Here is a 12574-nt window from a genome sequence, read left to right as displayed (position 1 = left end):
TGGACAAGAAGAATACTCTGCCCCCAAATCAGAGGACCAGTGACTAAGTTTCTTTCAAAAACTGACTTTAAATGACGTCATTCACTGCAGTAACTAGATTCTTAGATACGACGTTATTCTGCAAACTGAGATGCGGTCCTGGGCTGTTTATCAGAAGAGAGAGGTAGACAGTCTGATGTTATACTGACACACCCAGTGATGCTGCCAGGACATTAACCCAGTGGCTCAGATCATCCAGATGACCAACAGCATCTGGTCTGCAGGAGGCACTTCCTGGACAAGCCTTTCCTAGCATCACATACTCAGGAACTAGCCCCATCTTGATCTGAACACAGCCAGTGGCCTGGGAGGAGGGGAGCACCACACCTGCAAGATCTCCCTCCCTTCCTGCCTGGGAGCCAAGGACGGGGGCAGCATTCTTCTCCCACAGCCCGAGTCTGCCGAGGCCAGGGAGCCCCATGTGCAGCACACTGGTCACTAGGGTCCCTTGGGAGCTGAGACCAGAGAGGTCTGTGACCAGCCACGGCCAAGACAATGGTCTGGTCAACCCTCATCTTCATTGTGGGTCCTAAGTTGATAGCTAGGGACACCCCAGGGCTCACGGTTCAGGCTGGGGGGCTGGGTGTGGTCGCAAAGGATAATGGACGCCGGGACAAGGGGCTGCGCCAAGGAACACCCCCCATCAGGCTCCTCCAATGAGTCCCAAGTGGCGGAGAGTGAGGGGATGCAATCTCCCTGTGGCATGAAAAACAGACCCAGGGTTTAGAAAACAGAAGGCTGAGGCAAAGAGGCCACCAAACTAAACGTAGGAGACAGTCCACTGCCCACACCAAGGCTTCAACCAGAGTGTTTTTAGATTTAAAATAAACATTTTTCTTAAATTTCAATGGGGAATAGTGTCTAATCTAAGAAGACACCGAAGGTCACTGCAACAAGCAGGAGACTGGGCGCGGCTGTGCCCACAGCGTCTGCACCCCTTTCTGGGCGCCCACCCTGTGCAGGCACGAGAAGGGGGGGCCCTGCCCCTGCAGAGGGGCTCCCGCCTGCAGAAACACCTCCCCCATCACCGAAGAGCGGGGCCGGGGGGACCCTGTAAAGTGCAGGCATGACTTTGGGACGCAGAGAAAGCACAGGAGTGTCCCCTCGTCCTTGGGATCGTCCCAGGCAGCGCTGGGTTCTCCCTGCCTACACAGGGGATGGCTCTTTGACAAAGGCAAACATCTATCTTCTCCGTTCATGTCATCTAATATCTCAAAATCAATATTATGACTAAAACCAAGCCCAGAATTACAATATGGACTATGATTTTTAAAACCCCATGTTACCTCCACTGCCTGAGAGAGTAACACACACCCTCCAGCCGTGGGGTGGACCCCGACCCCTGGCGGGTAGGAACGGCCGCTGGGCTGCCCGTGGAGGGAGCAGAATTGCCGGCCTCGCCGCCCCTTCTGTAGAGCCTGGGTCAGGCTGGAGCCAGGAATGGCTGACTTTCTCTCAAGAAAAACACCCTGAGTGCTAGGCAGGGACTCGATCCTTCACTCTCTGGACTTCCTTTCCCTGAGAACAGCTAGTTTCCCCTCACTCCCATCTCTAAGCCTGGGTAAGCAGGACTACATCTCTCCTTTCACTTCAGTTCCCGTCACCTACCTCCCCCGGGTGCGCGGCAGGCCCTGGACCCAGCACGGACGGCTGAACGCAGGTCGACGGGACTGTCCCGGGGCCCTGAGCACACTCAGCAGTGTCTGAAATCTAGGACTGAAGTGACACGATGCCATCCCCGCTGCGGACAACAGGCCGCCAAAACCCCAGGTCCCGCAGTGCTGGACCCCCTCTGCCCAGGTCAGACGTTGCAACGGGTGGAGTTAGCAATAAGTCGGATGATCTTACAGCCTGTGCCTATTTTTAATTGATTAAACATATCATACAGGCATGAAGTTCCTCCCTCACAGTGTCTGACTTTTCTAGGAAGATGCCCTTCTCCCCTCTGCTCCTGCAGACAAGGGAAACTGTCCTGTGCTCTCTCTGCCTTTGGAGCCCAAGGAACCGGCCTGGAGATTTGATTTGTCCAGGAAAGTTGTGATTTCAAGAATCTGCCTGTTTCTTCCAACCACTGAGAATAAGACCTGTGATCTAGAAAATGTCTGTTTAAGAAAACACCTTGCAGTTCCCCTGTTTCTGGCTGATGGTCAGCCTCCTTCCTCAGGCGATCTCAGATAGACTACAGGCTTTAAAAAAAGAGGGGAGGAAGGAAGGAAGGAGAAGAGAGAGACATCCTGACATCTTAGAGTCTCCTGAACTCTGCGGGGAGCCGGGTACCTGGCCTGAGAAACTGAGACTGTCCCTCATAGTGGTGGGAGAGGGGACCCTGCTGTGGGCTGGGCCTCTGCAGGTGGCCGGTCCTCAGGGAAGGGTTCTTTTCCTCTTTTGTGGGGACTCATGCCGCCGTGTGGTGTCTGAGCTTTGCGCTGTTTGAAAGGCTCATGTGTGTGGTGCGTGCACACGTGTGCGCAGCTCTGCTGACTCTGGGGGAAGGCGGTGAGACGGGCGGGGACAGTGCTGCCTCCACCTGCCAGGCCAGCTCCTCCGCCTGGCAGCCCCGTTCGTCCTTGTCCCCCAGGCGAGGGAAGGGGTGCATCCCACTGAGTAAGAGGTGGGGCTTTCCTAAGGGCTGCGCGGAGGGGGGGGGTCTCTGCCTGGAGGGGACTAGGCTGGCCTGGAGATAGGGGAGAAGACTGGGAACTCGGGTGCCTGATACAGTGTTGTCTTCACTGGACTCTGGGAACAGCTATATTCAGGGAGAGTGAGGGGACAGGAGGAGGTGGGAGCTGAGTTTCTAGACAGTGTTTAACAGCTGGGGCCCAGCGCGGAGCCGGGCCAAGGGAAGCAGACAGGAGATCGTGGCCTCCTCTCTCCCCAGATGTTCTAAAGAAGGCTCTGTGAGGAGGGCGGTCAGATCTGGGGCCACCAAGACATCACGTGGCTCCCCGTGGCTGCATCTGCAGGGCCTTCAGCAGAGACGGGAGCAGTTCACTCTAGCCATGCTGTGCGACCCCGGGGACGCTGTCCTCAGGGAGGATGGCCCGGCCTTCCCCTTCCCTGGTCACCAGAGCTCTCCTGAATGCCGCTGCCCTAGCAGGGACCCCGAGGCCCACGGTCAGCTCCCCCAGAGAAGCTCCCTGCGGAGATCACTCACGCTCGGGGACACATCTGTGGGTTTCCCACTTCCCCTTTCACACTTCCTTCCAAAACTGAAGGGCCCAAACCTTTCTTAGAGAAACAGGGCCCGAAGAGGCGTGTGCACAGACACACAAATGCCTGCACGAGGATGCAGCACAGCCCCACCCGTGAAGAAGAAATGGCTTTTCTGCAGACGCGGACTCTAGGTCTTTGAGAGCAAAGAGTCCAAGATCAGAGTGTGATCAGAGCACAGAGCCCGTGTGAAGGAGCTGGAGCATTGTGGTGGGAACCCCACATGCGGCCAAACTGCAGGTTACTCCCGTGTGCACTGGCGCTTCGGGGAGACTGGGCCCCTGGCCTGTGTGTTGGTGTTAGATGGGCTGAGGCGGAGTTTTCAGAATTGCAATCACTCAAGAGTTTTGCTGAGATTAATTATGGAATCAATCAGGGGTTAACCACCGGGTGCAGGACACACGCAGCCCTGTGGGTCTTGAAGGGGTGGCTCCCAGGAAGCCAGGAGGGAAGTGGGGTCAGAGGGAGGTGCCCAGAGACTGCATTATGAACGCACGGGCTCCTCCCTGTTTCTGACCAAATTCCCAAGGATCTTTTCAGTTCTTTCCCAAATAATGGAAACACAGTAAAAGCTAATTTATTATTCTATACATAATATCACAGGATTGTACTCTGTCTGCCCAATGGAAATAGAAAAGTTCTGATTTTTCTCAGGCCCCAAACACACGGGTGAACCTAGAAGATGTCCTTGGTTCTCTAGGTGAGGCCAGTATTACCAAACTCAGATGTGTCCCTGAAAAAATTGTGACTTCAGAAGGAGAACAGAACCAGGACTGAAATGTAGTTCTATCAACACAGTACATTCAGAAGAGCAGGCCTAAGAGGACAGACAGTAAAATGCACATCACGCTGCTCCTAAAATCACTGCAGAAGAGAAGCTAGTCTTGTACCCGCTTCATTCCAACCCCACCTGCTTGCTTCTGAGTCCAAAACGTGGCTGCACTTGATGCTTTGAGAGCAGCAGCAGCTTCCTTCTCTGTTCCCATCACACACTTTTCAGAAACTGCAAAGCTCTAGACAGATGGTATCCAGCCCACGTGATCAGCGCTCTCTGCAGCCTGATCTCTGGAAAAGAGTGCCAGTCCCAGTTCAGGGTAAGCTGTTAGCCAGCCGGCACGATCCTGGTTAAGCCCCACGGCAGCAGACAAAGGTTTAAGCAAAAGTCACAGCATCTCAAGTGGGTCAGGACTCAACCTCTGTGCTTTGCTATTTAGAAACACAAGCTGATCCGTCTAATAGGTGCTGAATTAAACACACCTTCAACTATTCCGTTCTTCCTCTACCATTACTCCTATTTTCTTGTGTGAAGCCAAGAACAGCAGAGAGCATAAGAGAGAAGCTGTTTGCTAACAGAGAATCTCCTGTAAAAGTCATAAACTATAGATGACTTTTGCCTGTTACCCTGAACGACTGGCAAGTCATTTTGCTAAGAGGAGGTGGGACAAGTGTTTTAGGAGCACACGGCCAGGCTTGGGTGAGGTGAGTCCGTGTCACCTAGCAGAGCCCACAGCTGATTCACAGGTGAGTTACAGGCCCCAGGAAGGGGAAGCAAACCAACGTTTCCGTAAGTTGTTTTGGACAAGTCAAACACACAAGTGTGTGGCAAAGGATAATCATGCAGTTGTACCAGGCTGCAGGTGTATATATATTTTTGCCCTTTGAACCAAGCCTTCCAGGTAAGTACGTGGCAGGACAGACGGATAAATGCTCTTACTTACACAGGCTTAATCAAACGGGCATGAAGACCACTGGAAGGGAAGAGAAGAACGTCCATAACGACTACGAAAACAAGCCCAGGGACAAAGTGCCACCACCCTTGTGTTCAGAGAAGAACTGGCACCCGTGTAGGATCCCCGGGTCCACGGGAAGAGACCGCCACTCCCCAGGCCGCCAGGGTGCAGCGGCCAGGCGTCCAGGGCGGGGAGGAAGTGATGGCTGAGCGCGGGAGGAAAACATGTTCCAGACGGAAATGGAACAGAACAGAACAGCAGGGTGAGTCAGAGCCCAGAGGCCACAACAAAATCAGACGGCAGCTCTTTCCAAACAAAGCCCCTCAGGTGCAGATGCTCACTGCGGGGGGCGGGGGAGAGTGCTCCCTACAGTTCTCCAGGGAATGTTCTCGTCCTCAGGGCTGCAAAGCCCCCAGAGCCCCCCACTGACCCCACCTCTGGAACCTAACCCCAGCTCGGTGTGCTTCTTGCTGTGACGAACCTGCAGCCCCCAGGAGAGTGTGGGACACCTGGGCTACCGGCCAGGTTGACACACCTGGACCCACCCCTGAACCCACCTCTGAACCCACCTCTGGGGTCTCCACCCCCTGGCCCTTCTGCCGCCCCGGGCGGGGCTGCTGTGCGGGGAGCACTGGGGACAGCGGGGGCCACGCCTGGCTCTCACCCCGACTTCAGACCAGCACACAGCAGCAGGTGGCTGGTCTCAGGGACGTGAGGCTCTACATAAACCTGTGAATTCCAGTTGCTCTCTGTAGATACATAGTGCATGTTGTCACACCTTCCACAAAGCCTCCTCGGGCTGCCAGGCCCCCATGTCCCCCCCTGGGCTGTGCCCTGTGCTCAGAGGCCCCAGGGCAGGAGCTGGTATGACACTGTCTGCCTGTGGTGTCCCTACCAGGTGGTGGGCTCCTGAGGGCAGGGTGATGCACTGGGTAAGCCCAGCCAGGGTCCCCACACGGGGGTAACCAAGAGCGTGGAGATGTGGTCCAGAATTGTGAGTGAGCCAGAGGCGGGCTGGGGCGAGCGCACAGTTCTGTGCTGAGACCAGTGCTTCTGCCCTTCAGAGTGACCGCAAACACATCCTGGGGGGCTCCTTTCTTCCCTAGGCTTCAACATTACGGTCCCCTCTGCCATCAAACCCCCTTCCCTCACACAGGCCCCTTGTACAGCTGGAGGGGAGCCAAGGCTGGTAGTGAGGGAAAGCACACTAGTGCATGGAAGGCCTCCTTGACCAAAGCAGAAGCCCCCTGGCGACGTCGGGTGCTCTGTGCAGCAGCTTTAAGAGCGCGATGAGGTGGGCCCTCGGGCAGTGAGCCCCAGACCCGGAGGATCAGCCATCAGCACGTATCTGAGGCTCTTTCATAGACGAGTTTCCCTGGTGCCACCTGCAATTTTCATTTTTCGCAACTTAAAATTTTGCTATTATTTCAGACTTACAGAAAAACTACAAGTTAAGCATAAGGATCTTAACTGCCTCACTCAGATTTACCGACTGCTCCCGTTTTGATCTCTTGTTTGCGTTAGCATTCTCTTTATATTGTTTTTTCTTAATCATTTGAGAGTAAGTTGCAGACAACACACCCCTTTGCCCCTAGACACATCAGTAAATATTTCCTAAAAACAAGGCCTTTTTCGTATGTAGTACAGGACAATGTTCCCTGATGATTCTGCAGGGTGAACTGATGGTCATTTCCTATTTTATCAAACTTTTCCTGATTTTATCAAGTTGAAAGAATTCAGAAAGTATAAAAACAGAAGGAAGTCCCTAAGGTGTTACGGCCGAATGATGAAATACTGATTGTGCTGAGGAGAAGCAGACTGATGAAGGCACGAGCTCCCTTGCGTTCACGGCAGACGGGATTTTGAAGACCCGGGATGGGACAGGACCCATCCACGGGCCTTCAGCTGAGCTGAGCCGGGGGACAGGTGGTCGGCAGCCTCTAAGAGGCCGAGTAAGGCCCTCTTCCTCTCTGTGGAAGCCCCTGTTCCAGAGCGCGGGCTGGACCCGGTGACTCATGTCTAGACAACCGAACACAGAGAAGTCAGGGGGGTCACTTCTGAGATTAGGGTCCAACAAGGCTGCAGGTTCCTTCCTGGGGGCGGACTCCCTCACTCGCTGGCTCTGGTGGGAGTCGGCTGCCTGGTGTGAGCTGCCAGGCGGATGTCCCCGCCCTGAGACCACGAGCGGGGGAGGGGAGCCCTGCAGTCAGCTCCGCAGACACCTTGATTACAGCCTTGAGAGGCACCAGGTGAGCCACGTGCAGACCCACAGAAACTGAGAGAGACCGAATGTTTGCTTTGGGATCAAATCTAAACGGATAAGCTGGAACATCACACAAAAACTCAAGTTAAAATACGCTTGACTTCACAGAGCTCTGGTCAGTGGAGTAATCAAGGGTCACGGGGTCCCGACCAGAGAGGCGGGAGGTGGCCACCTCTCTCTCCTCTCCTGGTTCTTCAACCTCTGTCTCAAATGAATCCCTCCAGATGACTTTAAAAAATACTTTCATTTTTAAAATACATGTGCATAGTTTAAAAGAATCTAAAATACTGTGGAAAAAGTCACGGTCATTTTGTGCCCCAGGCCCTCACCTTGGAGGCCCTCTCTTCACCTTAGATCAGCGCTGTCCCACGGAACATGACGATGGCATGCTTTACCAAGCACCCGAAATGTGGTCAATGCAACTGAGGAAGTGAATTTTAAGTGTGATTTAATTTGAACTAACTTAAATGTAAGAAGTTGCAGGTGGCTAATGGCTCCCACGGGCAGCACAGCTCCGCGTGCTCTCCCCCCGAGACCCCGACCGCCACAGCGTCCGCCCCCACCTACGTGCAAAGCACGCACACGTCTCTTATTTCCAGCCCAGATTTTCCTCTCAACTCAAATAACACTCACATAACCCTCGATATCTTCCCTTAGCTGTTATAAAATCGACAAAATTAAATTCAGGATCAGCCAGGCTATCTTCTCAATTAGTGAAACGCACAGTTAAGGAGCCTTGGAAATGCAAGTCTGGTTGACTTCGTGTCCTAATCATTTCTCAGATTTGTCTGCTTCACACCGTGACTGCCTCCACGTGAACCCATCACGGACACCCACAGAACAGCCTCCTTGCTGGTCTCCCTGTATCCCGTCTGGCTACATCTCCCAGTCTGTCCTCTATGACATAACCTCACGCACATCTGAGGACGCCTAAGCCCCTTTGGTGGCCCCTGTGCTTCGTGGATAAAGGCACAGCCCAGCGTGCACGGTCAGTCCCACCTCCACTGGCCAACGCTCCGTGACCCGATGGCTTCCCTGCGGCTGCACCAGTCTTCTTTCATTCTCCAGGAGTTACCATAGGAGGACTTTATCATTTCCTTTTGACCCTGTTCCTAGTTTTCACCATCACCTTCTATAACTCTGGGAAGCAAACAAACTGCACCCTCCCGTGAGACACACTGTGAAGATTCTCAAACAGCCGGCTCCCGGGCGATGCACGCTGTGGAAGAAAAGCGCTGCACGTTTGCCTCTTCCCTTCATGTCTCTGTAAACCCACGGCCCTTCCGCACAAAAGCAGAACTGGAAGGGACTGTGCTGATCAGCCCTTCGCCAGCCCTCCTGCCAGTTGGGAAGCAAAGTAGGCTTGAGCAGTCCCAGGGAGAGGGGCGCATCCCTCACCAAGAAGAGCTCCCCCACCCCCCGGCCTGGTGACTAGATGGCTCTGGTGACTAGAAAGGACTTCTTTATATTTTGTCACATTGTTTCTTCCGGCCAGGTCCCAGTCCTCCTTTTGGAGTTCTAACAAACATGGCAACAGTGGGGAAAACTGGACAGCAGCATGTGAATCAATGTTAGAACACTCCCTCACTCCATACAGAAAAATAAACTCAAAATGGCTTAAAGACTTAGATGTAAGACAAGACGCGATAAATCTCCTAGAAGAAAACACAGGCAAAACATTCTCTAACATAAATCTTAGCAATGTTCTCCTAGGGCAGCCTACCCAAGCAACAGAAATAAAAGCAAAAATTAACAAATAGACCCTCATTAAACTTACACGCTTTTGCACAGCAAAGGAAACCATAAACAAAATAAAATGACAACCTACAGGAGAAAATATTTGCAAATGATGTGACTGACAAACGCTTAATTTCCAGAATATATAAGCAGCTCATACAACTTAATAACAAAAAAGCAACCCAATCCAAAAATGGGCAGAAGACCTAAATAAGCAACTCTCCAATGAAGACATACAGATGGCCAATAGGCACATGAAAAAATGCTCAATATCATTAATTATCAGAGAACTGCAAATCAAAACTACAAGGAGGTATCACCTCACACCAGTCAGGATGGCCATCATTCAGAAGTCCATGAACAATAAATGCTGGAGAGGCTGTGAGGAAAAGGGAACCTTCCTACACTGTTGGTGGGAATGTAGTTTGGTGCAGCCATCATGGAAAACAGTATGGCGATTCCTCAGAAAACTAAAGATAGACTTACCATATGATCTAGCAATCCCAATTCTGGGTATATATCTGGAGGGAACTTGAAAAGATACATGCACCCCAAAGTTCATAGCAGCACTATTTACAATAGCCAAGACATGGAAGCAACCTAAATGGGGGCCCATTGACAGATGACTGGATAAAGAAATTGTGGTATATTTATACAATGGAATACCACTCAGCCATAAAAAATAATAAAATAATGCCATTTGCAGCAACATGGATGGACCTAGAGATTGGAATTCTAAGTGAAGTAAGCCAGAAAGAGAAAGAAAAATACCATATGATATCACTTATAAGTGGAATAAAAAAAAAAAAGGCCACTATGAACTCATCTACAAAACAGAAAGAGACTTGTGGACATAATAAACAATCTTATGGTTATGGTTACTGGGGAGAGGGGGTGGGAAAGGATAAATTCACGAGTTTGAGATTTTAAAATGTTAACTGCTATATATAAAAATATATTTTAAAAAAGTTTCTTCTGTATAGCACAAGGAATTATGTTCAATATCTTGTAATAACATTTAATGAAAAAAATATGAAAACAAACATACGTATGTATATGCATGACTGGGACACTGTGCTGTGCACCAGAAGTGGACACATTGCAATTGACAGTACTTCAGTAGAAAAAAAATTCTTTAAATATGACAACAGTGAAGGCCCCCGCCATTTACTTTGTGCCTGTCATTCTGCCAGCACCTGCAGACCAGCCTCACAACGACTCCATGAGCTGGGTGCTATTATGACCCCTGGTTTGTAACACAAGAACCCAAGATTTAGAGAGAGCAGCCTGCCCTCAGTATCATTCTGATCGCTCCTGAATTCTTCAGTGTCTTGACTGAAATGCAGTGCCTCCGACTTAATGCTTCTCTGGTCCCTGCCACGCCAAGTGTGGTCCAGGAGCAAGAGCAGCAACTTCACTGAGCTCATTCTGATGCAGAGTCCTGGGCTCCATCCCAGACCTGCTCGACCAGAATCTGCATGTTGACAAGATCCCATGGGCACTTCAGAGTTTGAGAGACACACTCTTGGTGTGCCCAGAATACACTAGAACATTCACTTATTAATTCATTAGACCAATGAACAGTCATAAATACCTACTATACCAGGCACTACGCAGGCACCAGGGATCCTCCAAGCCCCTCAAAGTAGGGCCTGTGTCCAGCAGCGAGACGGGAAGGGCTGAGGGGCCAGTATAAGTGTTCGGCAGGAGTTTGTTGGGGAAACAAGGCGGCAGCGGTTGATTCTACTTGGTGCTGGGGGGCCTGGGGCCGGGAAGACTGCAGAAGCCAGTCCCTGACCAAGTGTTAATCGAGGGAGGCTGTCTGCTGAGCAGTCACTGGGCTTTCTGAGCAGTGAGTGTGTGACACCAAAGAACCAAGGTGGCCGAGAAATCTAGGGAAAGAGACTGGGTGAGGGAGGTGGCCGGGGCTGGGCCCAGGAGGCCTGGGGGTCGTGCCCCTTTGTCCTGGACGTGACTGTCTTCCACAGCCTCTGGTTATACAAACAGCCTCGCCTCTAGCTCATGTTAACTTGCAGCCAAGGAGACAGGCCTCCTTTTCTCACATGTACTTGGTCTGGTCAGATTATTTTTTGCTAGTACTTTTTGTGATTGATTTTTGCAAAAAAAAAAAAAAAAGAAAAGAAAAAGAAAATACAATGCAAGACCTTCAGTTTATCCTGATTAAATTTTAACTTGTCCTTTTAGACCGTTGTCACTGAAGCCCGCTGCGATCTTCTTGAACACCCTCATCCAGCACGTCCCCGCACCTCTCCCCCCCTTTCCCCTTCATCTTCATTTCATGCAGCTCTCCTTGGCTGCGTTTTCCTGACACTCAGAGCTTCTTGTAAACTTTAATCTGTCAGAACAAGGTGCACTCTTTTCTATTGCTCCTCGACACCTTCCTTCCCAGCCCGCCTCTACTTCTTCCTTCCTGTAAGAGCCCATATTTCACTCTAGAAGTTGAAAATGTCAGTTTCTGTCTCAGTTTCCCCAATAGTTAGGGGAAACTAAATCCTGGCTGGTGGGGCTTGAGGGTAAGTCTGTTGGGGGACTTTTGGGCAGGGTTTTCTTCCTTAATACAGAGGGACTCTGAAGAGCAGCACTGTGTTTTCCCCTTGCCTTTGGATGTGGGTGTGAAGACATGATGCCTGGGGCTGTGGCATCCACCCTGTGACCATGATAAAAGCCAACATACTGAGGGTACCTGGATGGGAAGATAGAAAAGGCCGACCTAATTCCTTAATGACATCACTGGCTGGTCCCCAACCCTGGGACAGGCCCACATATGGATTTCATATTGCATTACACTTCAAGTTCACTTAATAACATGTATTCTTCATATGGAAACAACCCAGAAATACACCAGGTATGAAAGTTCATAAATTTCATCATTCTTACATTCTCTTGTAAATTACTGGGTACTTTCTCAACTCAATATGTCAAATCTACTGTCTGTAATTCTACCTAGTCTGAAGGTTTTGTCTGGGCATATGTCTTTGTCCCTTCAATTATAAAGGTCTCTTGATTGAATTGGCCAATTTTCTGACAAGTTCATTCCCCTGATGTACTTGAAGGTCCTACCTATTGGTTGTTAGTTATATTATGGTATTTTAAGCCTTGCTCAGAAACCCAGAGCGAGTTCTTTGACATCCATGCAGTTGCTTCTTTCCCTTTCTTTCTGGTTACAAAGTCCTGGCCTCCTCCCCTCTCTTGCCCGGCGCTTCAGCACAGTCCAGAAGCAACTGGAGGCACCTCTCCATGGCCTGTCTCACTCAGACCCACGATGCAGCCGACCACGGGTGCCCCGTCTCCTTCCCAAGCCCCCCTCGGCCCAGCGGGCACGGGCTCTGGTCTCTGCTCCCCTCTCCACTTTCAGATCTCCTCCTCGCTCATCTGCCCTTCCCAGGTAAGGCAGCCTGGCCTGTCACCTCAGTTCCCTACCCCCCAGGGTTCTGCTCCGCACACAGGCCGAGGGGCTGAGCTGGCAGAGACAGAATCCCCCTGGGGGAGGGGAACTGTGGACACTCACAGGTATTGTAACTGCTTTTTCCCATCACACTCATTTTCACAAGCACTGGGGGAGTCAGGGTGACCA

At 51.3% G+C, this 12574-nt stretch overlaps 1 protein-coding gene across 1 annotated transcript in view; it reads right to left on the bottom strand.

The window, feature by feature from the left end:
• ANO10 (anoctamin 10) overlaps nucleotides 1-12574 on the bottom strand; it is a 178149-nt gene that overhangs the window by 7665 nt on the left and 157910 nt on the right. The window lies entirely within an intron of this gene.

The sequence above is a fragment of the Camelus dromedarius genome, chromosome 17 (assembly GCF_036321535.1).
Source record: "Camelus dromedarius isolate mCamDro1 chromosome 17, mCamDro1.pat, whole genome shotgun sequence".
NCBI lineage: Eukaryota > Metazoa > Chordata > Mammalia > Artiodactyla > Camelidae > Camelus > Camelus dromedarius.
Note: the sequence above shows the minus strand (reverse complement) of the source record. Positions and strands in the feature narration are given on the sequence as shown.